Below are 18,654 nucleotides of genomic sequence, written 5' to 3'. Positions count from 1 at the left end.
ACTGCGACGTAAGGCCCTCTCTGATCAACCGGAACTGATACCACTCCCTCTCCTTGTCTTTGGCTGTCCTAGTAATTACTATCGTCAGTTCCCTGATCGACGTAATAATCGTCTACATTGTACTGCGCAGATCGTCCTTGCGATGATCCACGTTGATCGAAACAGTTATTAGAATTTGATGAATGGTCAGAGCGATCATTCTGAGCACCACGACCTCTACCACGTGATGCGTGCTGTGCACCACCACGGCCTCCTCTAGACAAATTACCACCACTACGGTCATTTAAAGCAGGACAATTGAATTTAATGTGTCCCTCCTGTCTACAATAAGCACATTGGTTGTACCCTAATGAAGATCTTTGGAAAGAAGAATCATTACGCGGCTGCGATCGATTCGATTGCGACTGCGATCTATTCTGCTGAGGCGCATTCTGATTAGAACGCGGCGGATATGCTTGTTGTAACAACACTTTAGTTTTTAGCTCTTTCGTTTTTTTATCGGCACGATCATTTTCCTCTTTTTCTCTATTTTCGTAATATTGTGCCGTAGCCAATATCTGAGCTGAGGTAGAAACGGCCCACGCACTTTCTGAATTCCTTAATTTATTGCTCAAGTCGGGCAATAAGTTTGACACAAACTTATCCACAAACAACCTCTGTCCACCCTCAGTACCCATATCCTGTCCACTATGATCAACGAATGCTTCCTCGAACCTCGTAAAGAAGTCCGAGACACTCTCATCTTTCTTTTGCTTACAGGCTGACAACTTATCCCAATTTACCTTCATAGCTGGCATAAGCGTTTTCATTAATGTAATGATTCGCTGAGGAAGTTCAGCAATCAACTGATCGGGTTTAGTAGCAGCCACTTGTCCAGCGTCTGCCGCTGTAATGGCATTCCAATCACCACCTAATTCATTCGCGTGATCTTGGTGACGAATCTTCGCCCATACCGGTTGTGGTACGATATTACCGAACAACATGTCGATATCGGCAAGATTCATTATCGTAGCGTCTACGAGCTGCGATAATTCCTTGTAATACCCAGCAGGATTTTTGCGAGGATCGGGCAAAGTTTGTTTCACCTGAAGCACTTCCGATCGTTTCCATGGGAGGTGTATCCACACTCTCTGGAAATGTGCCGGAACTGGCTGGGCACCAGTATTATCAATTGGTATCCAAACTGGCGGAACTTCACGCATAGGATATTGGCCAGACTCGGTTTGTTTTTCAATGTCCTCAACGAACAATGCATGAGGAATAGGAGCGGGACGAAGAGATAGTAAGCGCTCAACAGCACGTCGAACATTAGTGTCGACTATCAGTCCAGTTGCGAACTGAAGCCGAAGTTCAGACAGGGCGGACAGCACCTCGTCAGGCGCATTAACCACTATCTGATCATGTAAGAACTTGCACATTTCATCAAACACATATCTCTGAGTTGGTATGTTGAATTGATCAAACGTTTCGAGGACAACACGAGGTGGATTTCTAACAGGGTTTATCATCCAACCCATCGCCATATTGTATAGCGCAACACGTTCTCTATTACCAGGAAGCTGGCTACGTCTCTGAGGACCATCAGAACCAGCAGATCCAAAAACAGGCCCGAGCGACTGGAAGAAGTTTGTCGCAATGGGAGAATTACGATTACGAGTAGAGGGAGAAGAATAAGACACAGGACTAACAAGAGAAGGAGTAGAGACATTAGCAGCAACAGGGGTTAACAACACAGGAGCAGTAGCGGGAACAGGAGTATGTGGAAGCGGAGGAGCAGTAGGAATAGAAATAGGCAAAGGAGCAGGAACAGGCGGAAGAGCGGGTGCAGGTTGAGGAACTGGTGGAGGAATAACAGGTGGAAGAACAGGTACGGCAGGGACCACAGGAGCTGCGGTACCCTGTACGTACGGAGGTGGCGACTTCATAAGATAAGACATTAAAGAATCCTCAACTGCCTCTTCCTTCTTATCCGACTCCGTAGGCAAAGCAGGATAGCATTTGTCTATGGACATACGCTGTAATCTCTCAAACACTTCCTTATCCTTATCCTCCTTATCACGCTGAAATTGCTCAGCTTTCTTCACTATAGTAGCAACAGTATCTCGCTGACTACGTTTATTTTGTCTGATCTCTTTCTGTCGGACTTCTTTGCGCCACAACCGAAAGGCATCAAACATGGCCGGCCTAGATTTACGTTCGAACAACTTTATTTCCAAATTATCTAAGATCGACGCTTCGAAGCTACCGTGAGGTGGCCAACGAAGATCGCCGTCTTTCTTTGTATATTTTATCCAATAATCGTTAAAAGCAATTGGGCCTAGCCCATGTTTGCTATATAAATCATAAGTAGGAGTTCCAACCGGAGGTATCGGACACGAGTCCTCCAGCAGGGAATCCGCACCACAAGGTCTAAAGCAACTGAACAAAGTACTACGACCAGGCATCTTGCACACTAGCCGAGTTTCACAAACTTCAAGGGTTACGGGATTTCGGGATTTACCAAGTCCCAGCAAAAAACTAAACCCTCGGTCTTTGGCGGCTGCAGTCGTCAAACAAATACAACAACAACAAAGTACGCTAGCAAAGTGTCACCAACAAAAACACTCACACAGCGTGTACAACAAAGACACCCGCTAAAGTGTCTACAACAAAAACACTCGCTAAAGTGTTTACAACAAAGACACTCGCTAAAGTGTCTACAACCAAGAACTCTGGGAGCGACCCACAAATACTTAACTCAAAGATCAATGGCGTCCTCAGGAAGGCCCGTCAATCGTCTCGCTATACCAAGGTCTACGCCAGGCGCCAAAACAGGTCTACAGTCAGGGCAGCAGTCCGTCGCAGCCGTTAGGAGGCGGGAATCTTCGCGGGAAAAGTCTTCGGGCCACTTATTTCGACAACAGGATCGATGAAGCGGGGTGCACCTTCCCTCGGAGATTTCACACGAAGTTCCTCACGATCGTCGGGCTTGGACCGGTACCACTGATGCAGCCCCACATTGGGCGCCAACTGAAGGACTGGGTTCTTTTGGACCCAGCGGTGCCAGGGCACAACACCTGAAACCTTCGTGGGTAACCTGCTCCGGCGTACAAGTCACAGAGACACGGGACACTTCCTTCGGCGTCAAAGAGTCAAGGTTTATTTACTGCAGGGAACACAGAAGTCACAGGAAGTACATCGAGTGTAGTTCGGGGAGACTGCTTCAAATTGTATTTGTGGATCGCTCCTTTTATACAGTTTCTACCCATAGGATAACATGATACACAATAGTTTACAACCTGGTTCCCACAAGTCGCTCTCAGAGGGGTCGCTTTGGTCACTTTGAAACACACAAGGTCCGGAACATAAGTGCGGAAACATTTGGCGGTTCCCAACTGTAAAAACCCATCTTCCCACCATTAGCAAATTCCAATCAGCAGTAAAGTAGATCGAAATAGGAACGAAGACAGGTGCAGAGGAAGACGGAGACAGTAGGGAGATCGGAAAGGGTGTAAAAAGGGGAGGTATCGAGAAGCACGAGATACAGGCATCAAAGGGACGTGCCTAATGAGATGCACGGCTGAGACAATAAGTCCGTGCAGCAAGATGAGCCTCGAGCGGCGTCATCTGCCTTACAGCAGCCACCCCCTCGTCATAAAGACACTTTCAAAGAACATGTGTCTTCCGCAAATATCTTGGGAGTCCCAGGGTCGCGAAGCGGACAGCGTCCGTTCGCTGGCTACTTGAGGGCAAGAGACAAAATGGATGCCGTATCTAAGATGGAACCCGTGGGTACAGATGAAAAACCCACGTAACAAACGAACGGTTTAAGTTAGCACAGCGAAACTGCGCACACTTACTAAACTCGTCATTTGCGGTTCATAGATACTAGACTCGACCATATTCGTGCTAGTCGAAAACACCACTTACAATTGTCACGGAACCTCAAAGGGAAGCCCTCTGAGGAGATTCTCCGCTGAACACCACCACTTCAGTGACTGAAGAGCATGCAGAGACAGTCGTCCCAAGATCCTTTCCTCTGATCCCACTGGTCCTCCAAGCACTCCTGCAGAGGTCTCATGTGCAGCCGTGAGTGTAGCGTCAGGAAGATACAAGAGGCCATCTATCCCAGTAGAGAAGACACCGTCCTCACTGTTGTAGATGGAGTGGTCATAAGAGCCTGAGCCTTCCGAAGGAGTGATAATAGCCGCTCCTCCGAAAGAGACACGCTTGCTGACAGCGTATTGATGGAGGCTCCCGAGTACTGTATGCATTGGACCGGAGGTGGGACAGAGTTGGACATGTTTATGTGCAACCCCAGCTTGTTCAAGAGAACGCACGTCTTCTGGAAGTGTGCTTGAGCTTCCGAGAAGGAGGAGGCCTTGATCAACCAATCGTCCAGGTACGGGTAGCAAACACCTTGTTCTTCCTCAGGTGTGCTGCTACCACCGCCATGCACTTAGAGAATGTTCTCGGCGCAGACTTTAGTCCGAATGGGAGTACTGTGTATTGATAATGATTGGCGCCGACTTGGAACCGAAGGAACTTCCTGTGCTTGTGTGCAATGGGTACATGGAAGTACGCATCCTGTAGGTCTATAGCACATAGCCAGTCTCCCTGTTGCAACTGAGGATAGATCTGATGCAACGACAGCATGCGAAACTTCTCCCTGCGAATCCATTAGTTTGCCTGTCGCAAGTCCAGAATGGGCCTGAACTCGTTCTTGTCCTTCTTGTGAACCAGGAAGAACCGGGAGTACAGACCTCTTCCTCTCCGAGACAGAGGTACGTCTTCTATCGCCCTTTTCCTTAACAGGATATCTGCCTCCGCCTGGAGCTCGCGCAGCTGAAACTGCGAGCTGACCGGTGGAATTGCTAGAGGCGGGCTGGTGAACCGAAGACTGTATCCATTGCAAACAATATTCAGCACCCACTTGTTCGGAGTAATTTTTCTCCACTCTGTCAGAAAAAATTGGATGCTTCCCCCTACCGGAGTGCGTAACGGATCCGGGGGAAGTAAGTGCTCAGGGCCTAGACCCGGCCGGGCCTTTGGTCGCTGGTGCCGACTGTTGACCTCCTCTGCCCTTCGGGCGTTTCTGGAACGGCTTACGGAACTGCTGTTGTTGCTGTGACTGTCCCGAAGCTTGGCCACGTCCTCTGCCCTGTCCACCGAACCGCGGTTGGAACGGGCGGTACGATTCATTTGTTTCTTTGGGCTTCTCTAGACCCACAGCCGTGAGTGTTTCGGCCTCCGCCTTCATGTTTCCCAAATGGGGTTTCGCCAGAGAATGGAAGATTGGCAACCCTTTGCTGCGCGTCTGGTTTCAGTGACGTAAGGCGGAAATCTTCCCTCTTCTCGCGTGGACCCCGGCAATCAAAAATAATCTTTTAAGTTGTCAAATCATGCAGAAACTGCAAAGACACTTAAGAGAGAATTTAAAGACAAATAATGCAGCCTATATCCACAGGCTACACTGTCCAGTACTTCAACTAGAATTTCCACCAAATAACACCACACACAACACAGCCTGCCCAGTTTCTACCATAGAGAAACTTGCCTCTACCAGAAAAAGACTCTGGAATGATAGAGAGGAAGGCATGGACAGACAAGCCCCATAGGCTGCCATTATGTGGCTTAAAATAGGATACTGTGCCTTTAAGAGAACTTTCCAGAACTTCTCCCAGTATCCCAGAATGCATAGCAGGTCCCTCTACTTTCAGTTCTTTTTTCCGGCTCCGGCTCCTGCTAACAGGACCCTGGCATTGAGCTCTCCCTTGTTTCAAGGGTTATTGGATATTTTGGCACTTTTGTGTTTTTAAAGTGTTTCAGTTTACTTTCTTGGTGTTCTCCTTCTCTTTTGTGTGTTGGTTCAGGCGTTTTAGGGCTCTAAAATGCCTGGTCTTTTTCTCGAGGCAAGTTTCTCTATGATAGAAACTGGGCAGGCTGTGTTGTGTGTGGTGTTATTTGGTGGAATTTCTAGTTGAAGTACTGGACAGTGTAGCCTGTGGATATAGGCTGCATTATTTGTCTTTAAATTCTCTCTTAAGTGTCTTTGCAGTTTCTGCATGTTTTGACAATTTAAGAGATTATTTCTGATTGCCGGGGTCCACGCACATGGGCGGGACTATTCACTAGATTATGACTATACACAGAGATCCCCTACTACAGAAGTGAAGTTCTGCCATGTGGGAAAGAGTTGTTGAATGCACCCCCAACAGGTGTTGTGTACTCCGGTGAGGGCGGAGGGGGGGGCAAGTCGGGCTTTGATGGTGGTAGCAGCTCATTTGGGTGAGCCATCTCTACCTCTGCCTTTTGAAAAGATGCCCCTGTGAATGCTGGTAGGACGTGGAGGCGTCTGGGGAGGTGGTCTTTGAGCAACCATGAAAGGGCGAGAGGCATGAGGAGAAGGTGTTGGAGTGCGCTCATAGCATTTGCTGTCTATCTATAGACTATTTTTTCTAGTGTCTGGTCTGCCTGCATTCCAAATAGATGTTAACAATCAAAGGACATATTAAGCAGGTTCTGCTGGACGCAGGAATATATGAACCCGACAGTGAAGCCTTCTAATTAACAGCACCTAACCAGTTATCCCTCCATTAATCTAATCCCCTCTATACTAGCCGGGGACTGTGTGCACACTGAACTGCACCCACCGTCACAATGCTTGTTCCTTCTGGAACCTAACAATTTGAAAACACAAGCACAGGTGCACCACACAACAAACGTTGTCAACGAGAACAAAATATAAAGTCTAAATTCAGTCACAATGTTCATCAGTTTTTTTTCCCTTTCTATTCCATTTGCAGTAAATAAAAGTGGAGTCAAACTTAAGTGACTCTACACAGAGTACAGCCGACGCGTTTCGTCCCGGTACAGGACTTCTTCAGGGCACTGAATATTGGGTGGGTCAAACACATCCAACGGCTGATGGGTCCTAGGCTTCCTTACCAAAGGCTGTTCCCCGTCCGATGATTATATTTAATCCAAAATCAAGGACTTCTGTATCCAGGCCACGATACTGTGTGTAGAGTCACATAAGTTTGACTCCACTTTTATTTACTGCAAATAGAATAAATTATTATTAAAAATGATGAACATCGTGACTGAATTTGGACTTTATATTTTGTTATCGTTGACAACTTTTGTTGTGTGGTGCACCTGTGCTTGTGTTTTCAGGTTCTGCTGTACCTCCAGCTTGTATCTGGCGATAACGAGCCAGGTGCGTCTGTGCAGAAGGATACTGAAGTTAACCTCTCTGGACGCAGTGTAGGCGGCATCTAATGTGCAGCAGACAGTGGTATTGGAGATCTGTTTACCATCAGATGATCCCATAATCTCTTTTCCTGTGCTTCTCTGGAAGATGTTGGAAGAGCCACTCCATCTCATCCAAGTGGGCACAGTCCTATTTGGAGAGTAGCCCAATGGAATTAACAATAGGACAATGGTTGGCCGTTTGAGCGGCCACCCTTTTACGGTAGCATCTATATGCTTGCTCTCCTTATCTGGAGAGGCATCACCAGTAGCTTGGAAGTTGGTTCTCTTATGGGCAGTAGTAACAACCAGGGAGTCAGGTTGGCGCTGTCCACAAATGTAAATGGGGTCAGTAGTGAGTGCTGTGGATCTTTTCTTCACTCTGTGTGTAATGACCTTAGCAGGGTCAGGGTCTTGAAAAATGTCAGGGGTATGGCCCATCATGCCCTTGAGCATGGTGCGGTATTAGGTGGTGCAGTGGAGGAGAGGGTCTCAAATAGAAAAACTCCCTCTAGAGGTTCAGTGTGAAGAACCCCATTATGGAAGTTGGCAGGCTTACCAACAAGTTTGTGGGAGTAAGTGGAGTGGTCCAGAGGGAATGAGAGGGGTGGGGTGGGCAGGGTACAAGTGGGATCAAGTATCGTCCTATCTCTCTCTTACCCTTCTTTTCTAAAATCTTGGAAGCCCATGTCACTGCCTGTCTCTCTAGGTTCATCGAGAGTTCTAACTTTCTCGAAGTTAACCAGGCCGGTTTCCGACCTGGTCACTCTACAGAGACAGTGATCCTGGCCGTCCTGGACACCTTGAGAGACGGAGCTGACAAGGGTACCCCCCAGGCCTTGGTACTATTAGATCTGTCGGCCGCCTTCGACACGGTGGACCATAACATCCTTCTCCACCGTGTCGAACAGGCCGGCATCCAGGGCCTGGCGCTGGCATGGGTCAAATCCTTCCTCACTGGGAGATCTCAGACCCTCAGCCTAGGCACATTCAGGGCTCCTAGGGAGCACCTGCCTTGTGGGGTCCCCCAGGGCTCCTCTTTATCCCCCCTTCTCTTTAATCTCTATCTTCGTCCTCTTCTCTTTTCCCTGAGGCAGTGGGACGTCACCGTCTTTAATTACGCGGACGACCTGCAACTCATCTTTTCTTTAAACTCTCCCTCTGCTATTCCCAATTTCCAGGCAGTCATGTCCCATATCCTTCAGTGGATGTGTCAGAACCAGCTTAAACTGAACCCAGGAAAGACGGAGCTCCTCCTTCCTGGTAGGAGCGCTGCCCACTGGGGTCCACATTTCTGGCCGGCAGAACTTGGCCCCCCTCCTATCCCGGTGGCCTCGGTGAAAAGCCTCGGGGTCACCATTGACGCTGGGCTATCTCTCGGGCCTCAGGTGGGGACGGTGGTCTCCTCCTGCATGTTCCAGCTGCGCAGGATTAGGAAGGTGGCTTACCTCCTCACCCCCGATGCTCTGTTGCAAGTTATCATGGCCCTCGTCCTCTCCCGCCTGGATTTTTCGAATTCCATCTATCATGGTTTGCCTAAATGTTCCATCTATAGGCTGCAAATCATTCAAAACCAGGCGGCGAGACTGGCCCTCGGGATACCAAAATGGCAGTCTGCCAAACCCCTTCTCATCAAATTGCACTGGCTCCCTGTTAGCCTAAGGGCAGCCTTCAAGCTTGGCTGCCTTATTTTTAAGTCTCTCTCTGGCTCCTGCCCCGCTTTCCTGAAATCCCTCATTCGGCCCTACTGTCCTTCACGTAACCTCAGATCATCACACTTACACCTCTTGGTTGTCCCCTCCATAAAACTCTGCAGATCTGGTGGTCGGAGATTCGCCTACCTTGGCCCCAAATTTTGGAACTCCCTTCCTCTCCCAGTTAGGATCTCTAACACTCTCATCCAATTCCGTAAATCATTAAAAACCTGGCTTTTTCCACAATCTAGCTAAAGTCCCTCTGTTCCTTTCAGCATCCAATCAGCGCCAGGAAACTCACGGTGACAGTGCGCTTTATAAGCACCCCCTTAACATAACATAACATAACGGTGTCTGCTGGTGGGTCTGCATCAGAGGAGTCTAGTTATCACCCTTCGGGGAAGTGTGAAAGGTGTCCCCCCTCTTCTAAATGACCACCCCCACCAGTGTCAGAATGAGGTGACCCGAGATGTACTGTAGAGGGGTCCCTTGGAGAAGCAGGCAGGGCAGGTGAGTGATGTGGAGCAGGCTGGGGTGATGGTTGTGTGCAAGGCAAAATGCTGGTCACCTGGTCTGCTTTCCTGCGCTGCTTGGGTGGAGCTGGGATCTCCAGCTAGTGTTTGGATGGCTGAGCAGTAGACTTCGGAAAGCAGATGGGGATTTGGCATTTGTGGGGATGAATAATAAACTGTCTCTGTCGAGCATCAATCTCCTCTCGGAGTTTATAGATGATCCGTTTGATACACACCGAACTGAGGTTTGCCTCTTTGGTCGACGCAGAGGGTTTCAGCTCCAATGACTGTTTCCATTTCCAGCAACAAAGGTGTTAACCCGATATGCGGATCGGAACTGAAGCATGGCCCAAAGGCAGTGATGGCCCGGTGGCCTGTCTCGGGTGCTCTAGATTGGCTGGATTGCCCTTGGAATGACATACAGGTGGTGTTGAGGGGGCGGGTACCGTACTTACAGCTTGCTAAGCAGATGAAAGATTCTCAACCTCTAGTCCGGAGCCAGAGCTGTCATCTGAGGAGAAATCTTCCTCATCTGCAGCCAACGGCTGTGGATGGTGCTCCTCCTCGAAGTTCTCGGTGTCGAACAAGTCAATGGTGACATCTTTGCTCCTAATTGACATTTCTAGAAGATGAGCCCAACAGTCCTGGGGGTTCTTCTGGGAGCTGAAAGAACAACCGGCATCACAGGCAGCCACGTTGTGCTCAGGTGAGAGAGACAAATTACAGACCTGAAAGAGGTCAGTCCAAAGGTACTTTGCATGGCTGCGAGGGCAACAGTGGAAGGGCGTCTGCTCCACCATCATTGAGGCATGGTAGGGAGACCCAATCAGGAGATAGAAGTTGGCCCAAAAGTAAGAGGTCCATGAGGGGAAACAGCACCTCTGAACACCACTCAAGTAAAGCTGCAAATTAGGACCTGAAGACTGAGAAGAAAGCCGTGATCGATTACAATACCGACTGAGGCAGTGAACCCGACCGAAAAGAGAACCGCGCAAATGTTAAACTGGAGTACTGGAGCTCACGTCTGAGCCGGTTTGTGGCATGTGGTGCTGTAGATGCACATGCTCTGCATACTTCTGCTAGCTAGTGTTGGGCTCAGACGTGTACAACTTGTTTATGTTCGACTAAGTAGTTTGAGTCGCAAGTTATAAGGACTCCTATGATTGGTAAGGAGAATGTGCATCGACATAGCACGGAAATGCAGAATGATGATCATGCAAGGAGAAAATATATGAAAGAAAGTTAATAAAAAACTTCTGCAACAGCCAAATGCTTCCAGGGAGGAAGGTGGGTGCATGTTAATCTACAGCACTCCATGCCACGAACAGATGCTTACAAGGTAAGTAACATTTTTAGTTCATGGTGCATGGAGCTGTAGATCCACATACTATGCATAGAATGTAAAGCAGTTCCCCCTCAAAGTGGTGGCTAGCCATAGGATATTGCAGAGGTTTGAAAAAGGGTAAGTAGTAAAACCTAGCCTACTTGAGCCGGATGTCATGCGAGGGCATCCACACAGTAGTGTTCAGTGACATGTGTGACGTGGACCAGGTAGTTGCCTTACAGATATCAACTTTTGGGATATTACCCAAAAAGGCCATGGAGGCTGCTTTTGTGTGTGTGTGTGGAATGCTGCCTTGATGAAGTAGGAAGCTGCCTTTTTCCCTTGCTGTAGCAGTTTTGAACACACATGAACAACAACGCCAACTCCACTGCCCTGATCGACAACCTCGGACTCAAACAACTCGTGACTACACCACCCACGCCGCTGGACACACACTGAACCCCATCTTTTCCGCAAGCACTCACCTCTCCTTCAACCACACCCTAGTACCCCACTGGACCGACCACAGATGCGTCCACTTCACCTTCAGGAAACCCACCACACACCACCGCACCCAACAGCTGCCACGCCGCTGCTGGGGCAAGGTCACCAAAGATCAACTGGCCACCACCCTCGCCCTGAGACCACCTGCCGACCCCAGCGACCCCAACTCCGCTGCTACCAACCTCAAACAGTGGATCAACAACTGCGCCAAAACCCTCGTCCCTCTCAAGATCTCCACAACCAACCACACCAACAAGAAAGCCGCATGGTTCACAGAGGACCTCCGGACCTCCAAGCACACCTGTCGGAAGCTTGAGAAGAAATGGCTCCGCGACCGATCCCCAGACAGCCTGAAAGCCTACAAGAACGCCACCCCAGACACCACCAACTCATCCGGACCGCCTTCAAGGACCGCCTAGACAACAACGCACACAACACCAAAGAGCTCTTCAGCATCGTCAAAGAACTCTCCAACACCAACGACATCCCACCATCACAAGAACTGTGCGACTCCCTGGGCACCTTCTTTCACCGCAAGATCACAGACATCCACGACAGCTTCAACTGAGACACCCCCACACCCACCACCGAGACCACCATCCCCACGACCTCCACCCACACCAGTTGCCTTACCACCTGATCCAGAGTCAGCGACGAACACAACATCAAAACCATAAACTCCATCCACTCCGGATCTCCTTCCGACCCGTGCCCTCACCACGTTTTCAACATTGCCAGCACAACCATCGCACCCCACCTCCAGAAAACAATCAATATCTCCTTCGAGACGGCATCCTTCCCGGAAAGCTGGAAGCACGCCGAGATCAACGCCCTGCTGAAAAACGCCAAGGCAGACCCCAAGGACCTCAAGAACTTCCGGCCCACCTCCCTGCTTCCGTTCCCAGCAAAAGGTACAGAGAAGATTGTCAACAAACACATAACCCGCTACCTAGAAGACAACAACATCTTGGACCCCTCCCAATCCGGCTTCTGCAGCAACCACAGCACAGAGACCGCCCTCATCGCCGCCACCGACAACAGGATCCTTAATAACAAAGGAGAAACAGCCGCCCTCATCCTCCTGGGCCTGTCAGCTGCCTTCGACACGGTCTGCCACTGCACCCCATCAGCATGCCTCCATGACGCCGGAATCCAAGAGAAGGCCCTGGCCTGGACCACATCCTTCCTCTCTGGCAGAATCCAGAGCGTCCGCCTTTCCGCTCCAAAACCACAGAGATCATCTGCGGCATCCCACAAGGATCCTCCCTTAGCCCAACGCTGTTCAAAATCTACATGGCACCTCTCGCCCACGTCGCACGACAGCACATCATCATCTCCTATGCCGACGACACCCAGCTGATCATATCCATCACCGAAGACCTCCACACCACCAAAGCAAACCTTCACAGAGGAATAAAGGCCGTCACCAACTGGATGAAGGACAGCAGACTAAAGCTGAACTCAGACAAGACTGAGGTCCTTATCTTCGGACCCACCCCATCAGCCTGAGACGACTCCTGGAGGCCCTCATCGCTAGGCACAGCCCCGGAACCCTCCGACCACGCACGCGACCTGGGCGTCATCCGCGACTCCACCCTCCGAATGCTCCGCAGGATCTTCAAATGGATCCCTCCCAACACGAGAAAAACCGTCACCCAGGCCCTCATCACCGGCAGACTAGACTACAGGAACGCCCTCTACTCAGGAACAACAACCAAGCTCCTGAGAAGACTACAACGAAGCCAGAATGTTTCGGCACGACTGATCCTCGACGTCCCCCTACGCAGCTACATCACACCCCACCTGAGAAGCCTACACTGGCTCCCCGTCATCAAGAGAATCCCCTTCAAACTCCTCACCCACGCACACAAAGCACTACACAACACCGGAACATACCTCAACAACCGGCTCAGCTTCCACACCCCCTCCCGCAACCTCCGCTCTGCCACCCTCGCCACAGTCCCTCGCATCCGGAAAACCACCGCCAGCGGCAGATCCTTCTCCTACCTTGCCGCCAAGACCTGGAACGCTCTCCCTACCAGCCTACGACAGACCCAGGACCTGCTGACCTTCAGAAGGCTTCTCAAGACCTAGCTCTTCGATCAGTAGGAACTCCCTCCACCCCCCAGCGCCTTGGGACCCTCACGGGTATGTAGCGCGCTGTACAAATGCAATGATTGATTGATGACTAGCCAGCGAGCAGCGCCTGGTTTTGAAATGGTACTGCCTTTGTGTGGTTTAGTCGAGGCGACAGATAAGTGTTGCATTTTACAAAATTATTTTGTTCCATCAATGAAATACGAGGGCCCTCTTTAAATCTATTGTGTGAAAGTCTTTCACTACTACCGAGTCTGGGTGTGGGAAGAACACCAGGAGTTCAAATGGTTTCTACCCAAGGTGATCCCTCCTTTCCACCTCAACCAGACAATTGGTTAGTTGTACGGAGCTCTACCAGTGTGAGAACTTGCATCTCGGCCAAACGTTTCAGGGAAGGGATTGCGACTAAAAATGATACTTCCAAGACAAAAATTGGAGAAGGCAAGAATGAAGGGGCTAAAATGGGGGCCCTATGAGCATAGTGAGGACTACATGAAGGTTCCAGGATCGTACTGTGTATCCTGAGAATCTGCTGAAATCAGGGCTCCTATCCAAGAGGCACATACACAGGGCTGCCTTAAAGTGATATCCTGCGGGGTCCTCGCTGGGTGTACAGTGTGGGAGGCCAAACATACAAAGTCCACAGTATCATTGACTGAGAAGTGAGAGACGGGAAGAGCCCATAGTACAGGTGTGGACAAGACAAAAACTATACCGGGTAACCGCCCGGAGTCATTCATCATTTTTCAGCACCAATATATAGACACTATCCAATAACAGACTGGCACCTGAGCAAAGGTTGAACTGATAGGAGTCCAACACAAACGTCCCTGGAACCCACATTGACACCCGCAGGAGGGTAGCACTACCCTGGCGCCATCACGCTTGCTAGTAGGTCCAGAGTCAAGCTAGCGACTTGCACAAGTGACCCACGGGGATTGTGTGCTTGTGCATGGCTGTGCGTGTGATGGTGTGGACATGTACTTGGGTATTTTTGTACTAGAGCATGTGATTCTATGTGTCCTCGTGTTGGTGTGCGCAGATGTTTCTGTATGTGTGCTTATGTCTGTGCGTGTGATGGTGTGTGCACGTACTGGAGTGTTTTTGTACTAGAGCATGGGATTGTGCTTGTGTGTGGATGCTTCTGTATGTGTGCTTGTGTGCACCCTCTGTTCGCCTATGAGTGTGTGCGCACATTTGTGTGTGCTTGTGCATGTCTGTGCGTGTGATGGTGTGTGTGCATGTACCTGTGTGGACGTCCTTGGGTATTTTTGTTCTGGAGCTTGTGATTGTATGTGTGCTTGTGTTTTTGGTAGCCTCTGTATGTGTGCTTGTGTGTGTCTGTGTGTGTGTATGAGAGTGTGAGCGCATTTGTGTGTGCTAGTGCATGTTTGTGCATGTGATGGTGTTTGCGTGTGCATGTACTTGGGTGTTTTTGTACTAAAGCATGGGATTTTATGTGTGCTTGTGTTTTTGGATGTCTCTGTCTATGTGCTTGTGTGTGTATGTACGCATACGAGAGTGTGTGCCCACATTTGCATGTGCTTGTGTATGTCTGTGCGTGTGATGGTGTGTGCATGCTGGATTTGTTATTCTCTGGCAGCCACTGTCCTGGAAATTGACTCTAACTGCCAGGCGCCTGACCTCAAAATGGCCACCAGTGTACAGTACAGTCCCCTGCATGACCCCAAGATGGCTTCCATAGTGGTCCCCTCCACGTTGTTTTACGTCCCTGGCTCAACAATTGGACATTGATCAGGCCTTGAACCCATCCCCTAACCTGCTTACACATCAGGACTTAAAACCTGTGGAACTTACCCCAGACTGTATAGACCAAGCGATTTGGCCGATTCCCGGTGGAGCTACCACATAGCTGAAGAGGAGATGGGTTGTGGACTCTCCTCCCTCCCCTCCCCCCTGCCATCACCTACCCAGCCGGACCTTGGGCAGATTTTCCCCTCATCTCTATGTCCTATCTTCCTCCTACCCCTTTACCCTATCCCCTTACCTTCCTTGCACCATTCACCTTGTCCCCTATGTTCTTTAAATGTTTTTCTTGATACTTATGTGATTTTTAACTGATGTAAATTGCAACATTACTGTTCCTCATGTAAAGCGCTCTGTTTCCTTCAGGTCTAGCCAGCGGTATATAATAACTCATTATTTTAAATGTATTCCCATTTAGTACTCTATCTCTCTTTGTCTACTTCCCTAGCTCCTATCCCCTCTCCCCTGAATCGCTCACCATGCCTGCTAGTCTGCCTAGCCCCCTGTCCTTTGTAGCCTTTGACTAAGCACTCCTTCTCCCTTTGTTGGGGAAAGATCCAATATTTATACTCTGGAGTCTCAGCAAACCCGCTGAGAGAGTCTACTGCGCCAAGGGAGCCACTCACAGCTGAGGTATGGTATGGTATGGTATGGCACCCCTTGCCAAAGCACTCCCTCTGCCCTCTTTGGGGAAGGATCCAGTATGTATGGCCTTGGAGTCTCAGAGACCCCTCTGAGAGAGTCCACTGCGTAAAGGGAACCTCCCGCAACAGAGATAGAGAAGTGATACCACTTCCCCTGGGATCCCAGCTTACTGGACTTTGGACGTTGCTTTGACTAGTCTACAAGTTTGTGTCCCTGTCTCCCTTACCCTCCTCTTTCCATGATGTGTCTGTCACCCTTCTCTTCTCTTTTCCCCCCTCATTATCCCTCTCCTGAATCTTTCCCCTTGCCTGTTTTCCCCTTACGTATTTGTGCTTATTGTTTTATCTCGACCTTACAAGTAACTATGTTGCCATGCTCTAATAACTGTGTAACCTTTGTAAAGATGTAACCTGTAACTATGATGCTCATGTAAAGTGCTCTGATACCTCCGGGTCTAGCCAGCGCTATATAAAACATTTAAATAAATAAATAATAAGTCCTTAAATAATTGCTTTAATGACAGACTGACCAGTGTTCCCTGTTCGGTATGATGTCACTGCAGCTAAATGTAAACATATGGATGTGTGAGCCAGGCCCGAACAGGTCAAGTGAAAAAAGGTAACCAGGTCCCCTGCACTGGGGCTTTAGTGGATCACTGTGTTTGGGTAGGCAGTAGTGGATGAACCTCTTCCACTTTGATGCATAGGAGGTTCGAGTAGCGGGACGACGAGTCTTTGAGGATGGACATACACTCAGGTGACAGACAGAGGTAGCAAAACTCTAGGACCTCAGGTGCCAGATACCCAGGGCCTGGGATTGGGCCACCAGAGTGTTCCCTGGTGTTGGGTAAGAAGGTCCGGCTGTTGGGGAGCTTTTCATGAGGGACTACAGAAGAGGTTTGTGAACCATGGCTGCCTTTCCCACATGGGAGCTACTAGGACAAGAGTGAGGGAGATCTGCTGAAGAGTCCAAATCGCATATGTAAGAAGTGAGAGAGGCAGAAAAGTGTTGTCAGATGTCCCTGACTAGTTCATCCATAGTGCATTGCAAGTGGACTGTGGTCTGCAAACCTAGAGGCAAAGCTTGGGCATTTGTCATTTTTGGATAAGGCTAACAGATCTGTTGGGAAACTCCCAACATTAGAAATAAGGGGGAGCAGGACTTCACTGTGGCATTCCCACTAGTGGACTTGTTGCTGCCTCCTGCTGAGCATGTCTGCAAAGTCGTTGGCCACTACCGGAAGATACTCCACTAGCAGATGTACTCTGGGTAATTTGGTTTTGTGTGATCCACCAGAGAGTTGGGGAGTGTGTGTTTTTTGCTGGTAATACTTAGCAGTCACGTGGTCCGTTTTGATCAGGACTGTCTTGTGATGTGGGTAGCAGAAGAAGATGAACTCCAGACAGTTTATGTGGAAGATCTACTGAACGGGGGTCCACCGAATCTGAACAGTAATAGCCTGTAGATGTGCACCCCAGCCTGTGAGAGAGGAGTCAGCTGTGGGGGCAGGCCTTTTCTAGACCCAGTCCACCAGTTGACCATTACCACTGATTATTGTGTGGGGAACAATGGTGATGAATGGGGCCATAATGCGAGGAGGCACATCACTATTCTCACTGTTAGCTGACGATTTGGGTAAAAAAGAGGCAGCAAGTGCTGAAAGGCTTGGACTCGTGTGGGGCTGGGATAAGCTTTACCGGTGAATGGGTTCTGTATTGCCCCTAGGACGGGCTGTATTTATAGGGGTGGGACTTTCCCATGTTGATGGTAAAACCGAGATGGTGGAGAAGATACAAGGTGATGTGCGTGTGAGCCAAACACTGCTGCTTGCTTACACTCTTTATCAGCTAGTCATCGAGGGATGGGCAAGGGCAGAGAAGGTCTGGAGGTCAATGGACTGGTGCCCCTGTCTTGACACTCAAGCTTTGGAGGTGGAGGGAGTTACAATGTTAGTTGCTCTTCAAAGGTCAGCTTCCTCTTGCGAGGGAGTGTATCTTGCACCTTCGGTGGATGCTTTGCAGTGACTTTCCTGGACCGGGGATGAATGAATAGTCTTTCCTGTCGATAGTCCAGATTCTCTCGAAGGCATTAAAGAAGAATCGGCAGCTCCCGATCGTCGGAGTCTGCCACGGAAGGCTGATTGGGCAAGAAGAAGGATAAGATTCTCTCTGCTCTGATCAATGCACGCTCTCTCCCTAAACATAAATGAGATTGTAGATTTGTTGGATAATTATAATCTTGATTTACTATTCATTACGGAAACAGGGGCAGATTCCTCCCACCTAGCCAGGCACACATTAGATGGTCTGTTCACAAATAGTGTTCAAACTTCAATAGAATGGTTCTCCCTCTGACATGGTCGGACCACTGTGCGGTACTATTTGACATCAGGATATTACAACCTGTCTCTATGCAGACCAATCCCGTTCCCTCTGAACAATTTAGAGCCTGGAGTAGCATCAATCAAATCCATCTTAGACAAAATTTAGTAGATTCTCAACCAGAGGTTGTGCTAGACCCGGAATTAGCTGCAACTAATTATACGGAATGGCTCCAAAATGCATTTAGCAAATTAGTACCCTACAAGGCAGTTTCCAATAACATGAGGACTCCTTCAGCGCCATGGTTTATGGAGGCGCTTAGATTAGAGAAACAGAATCAGCGAAAACGCTGGCGACAAGAATACAGCGACTTGGAGAAAACACCCTATAAAGCAGCCCTGTCAAAGAATAAACGTGTCATAATTATAGAAAAAAGCAACTACTATACCAGAACAATAGAAACAGCACAAAACTCCAGTAAAAAACTGTTTCGTGTAGTTTCCACCCTGTCAGGGCCAGTGGTCAATACTATCAAAGAAGCCTCCCAATCAATTTGTGAT

This window comes from Lissotriton vulgaris, chromosome 7 (genome assembly GCF_964263255.1).
Source record: "Lissotriton vulgaris chromosome 7, aLisVul1.2, whole genome shotgun sequence".
In the NCBI taxonomy this organism is placed as follows: Eukaryota; Metazoa; Chordata; class Amphibia; order Caudata; family Salamandridae; genus Lissotriton; species Lissotriton vulgaris.
Note: the sequence above shows the minus strand (reverse complement) of the source record.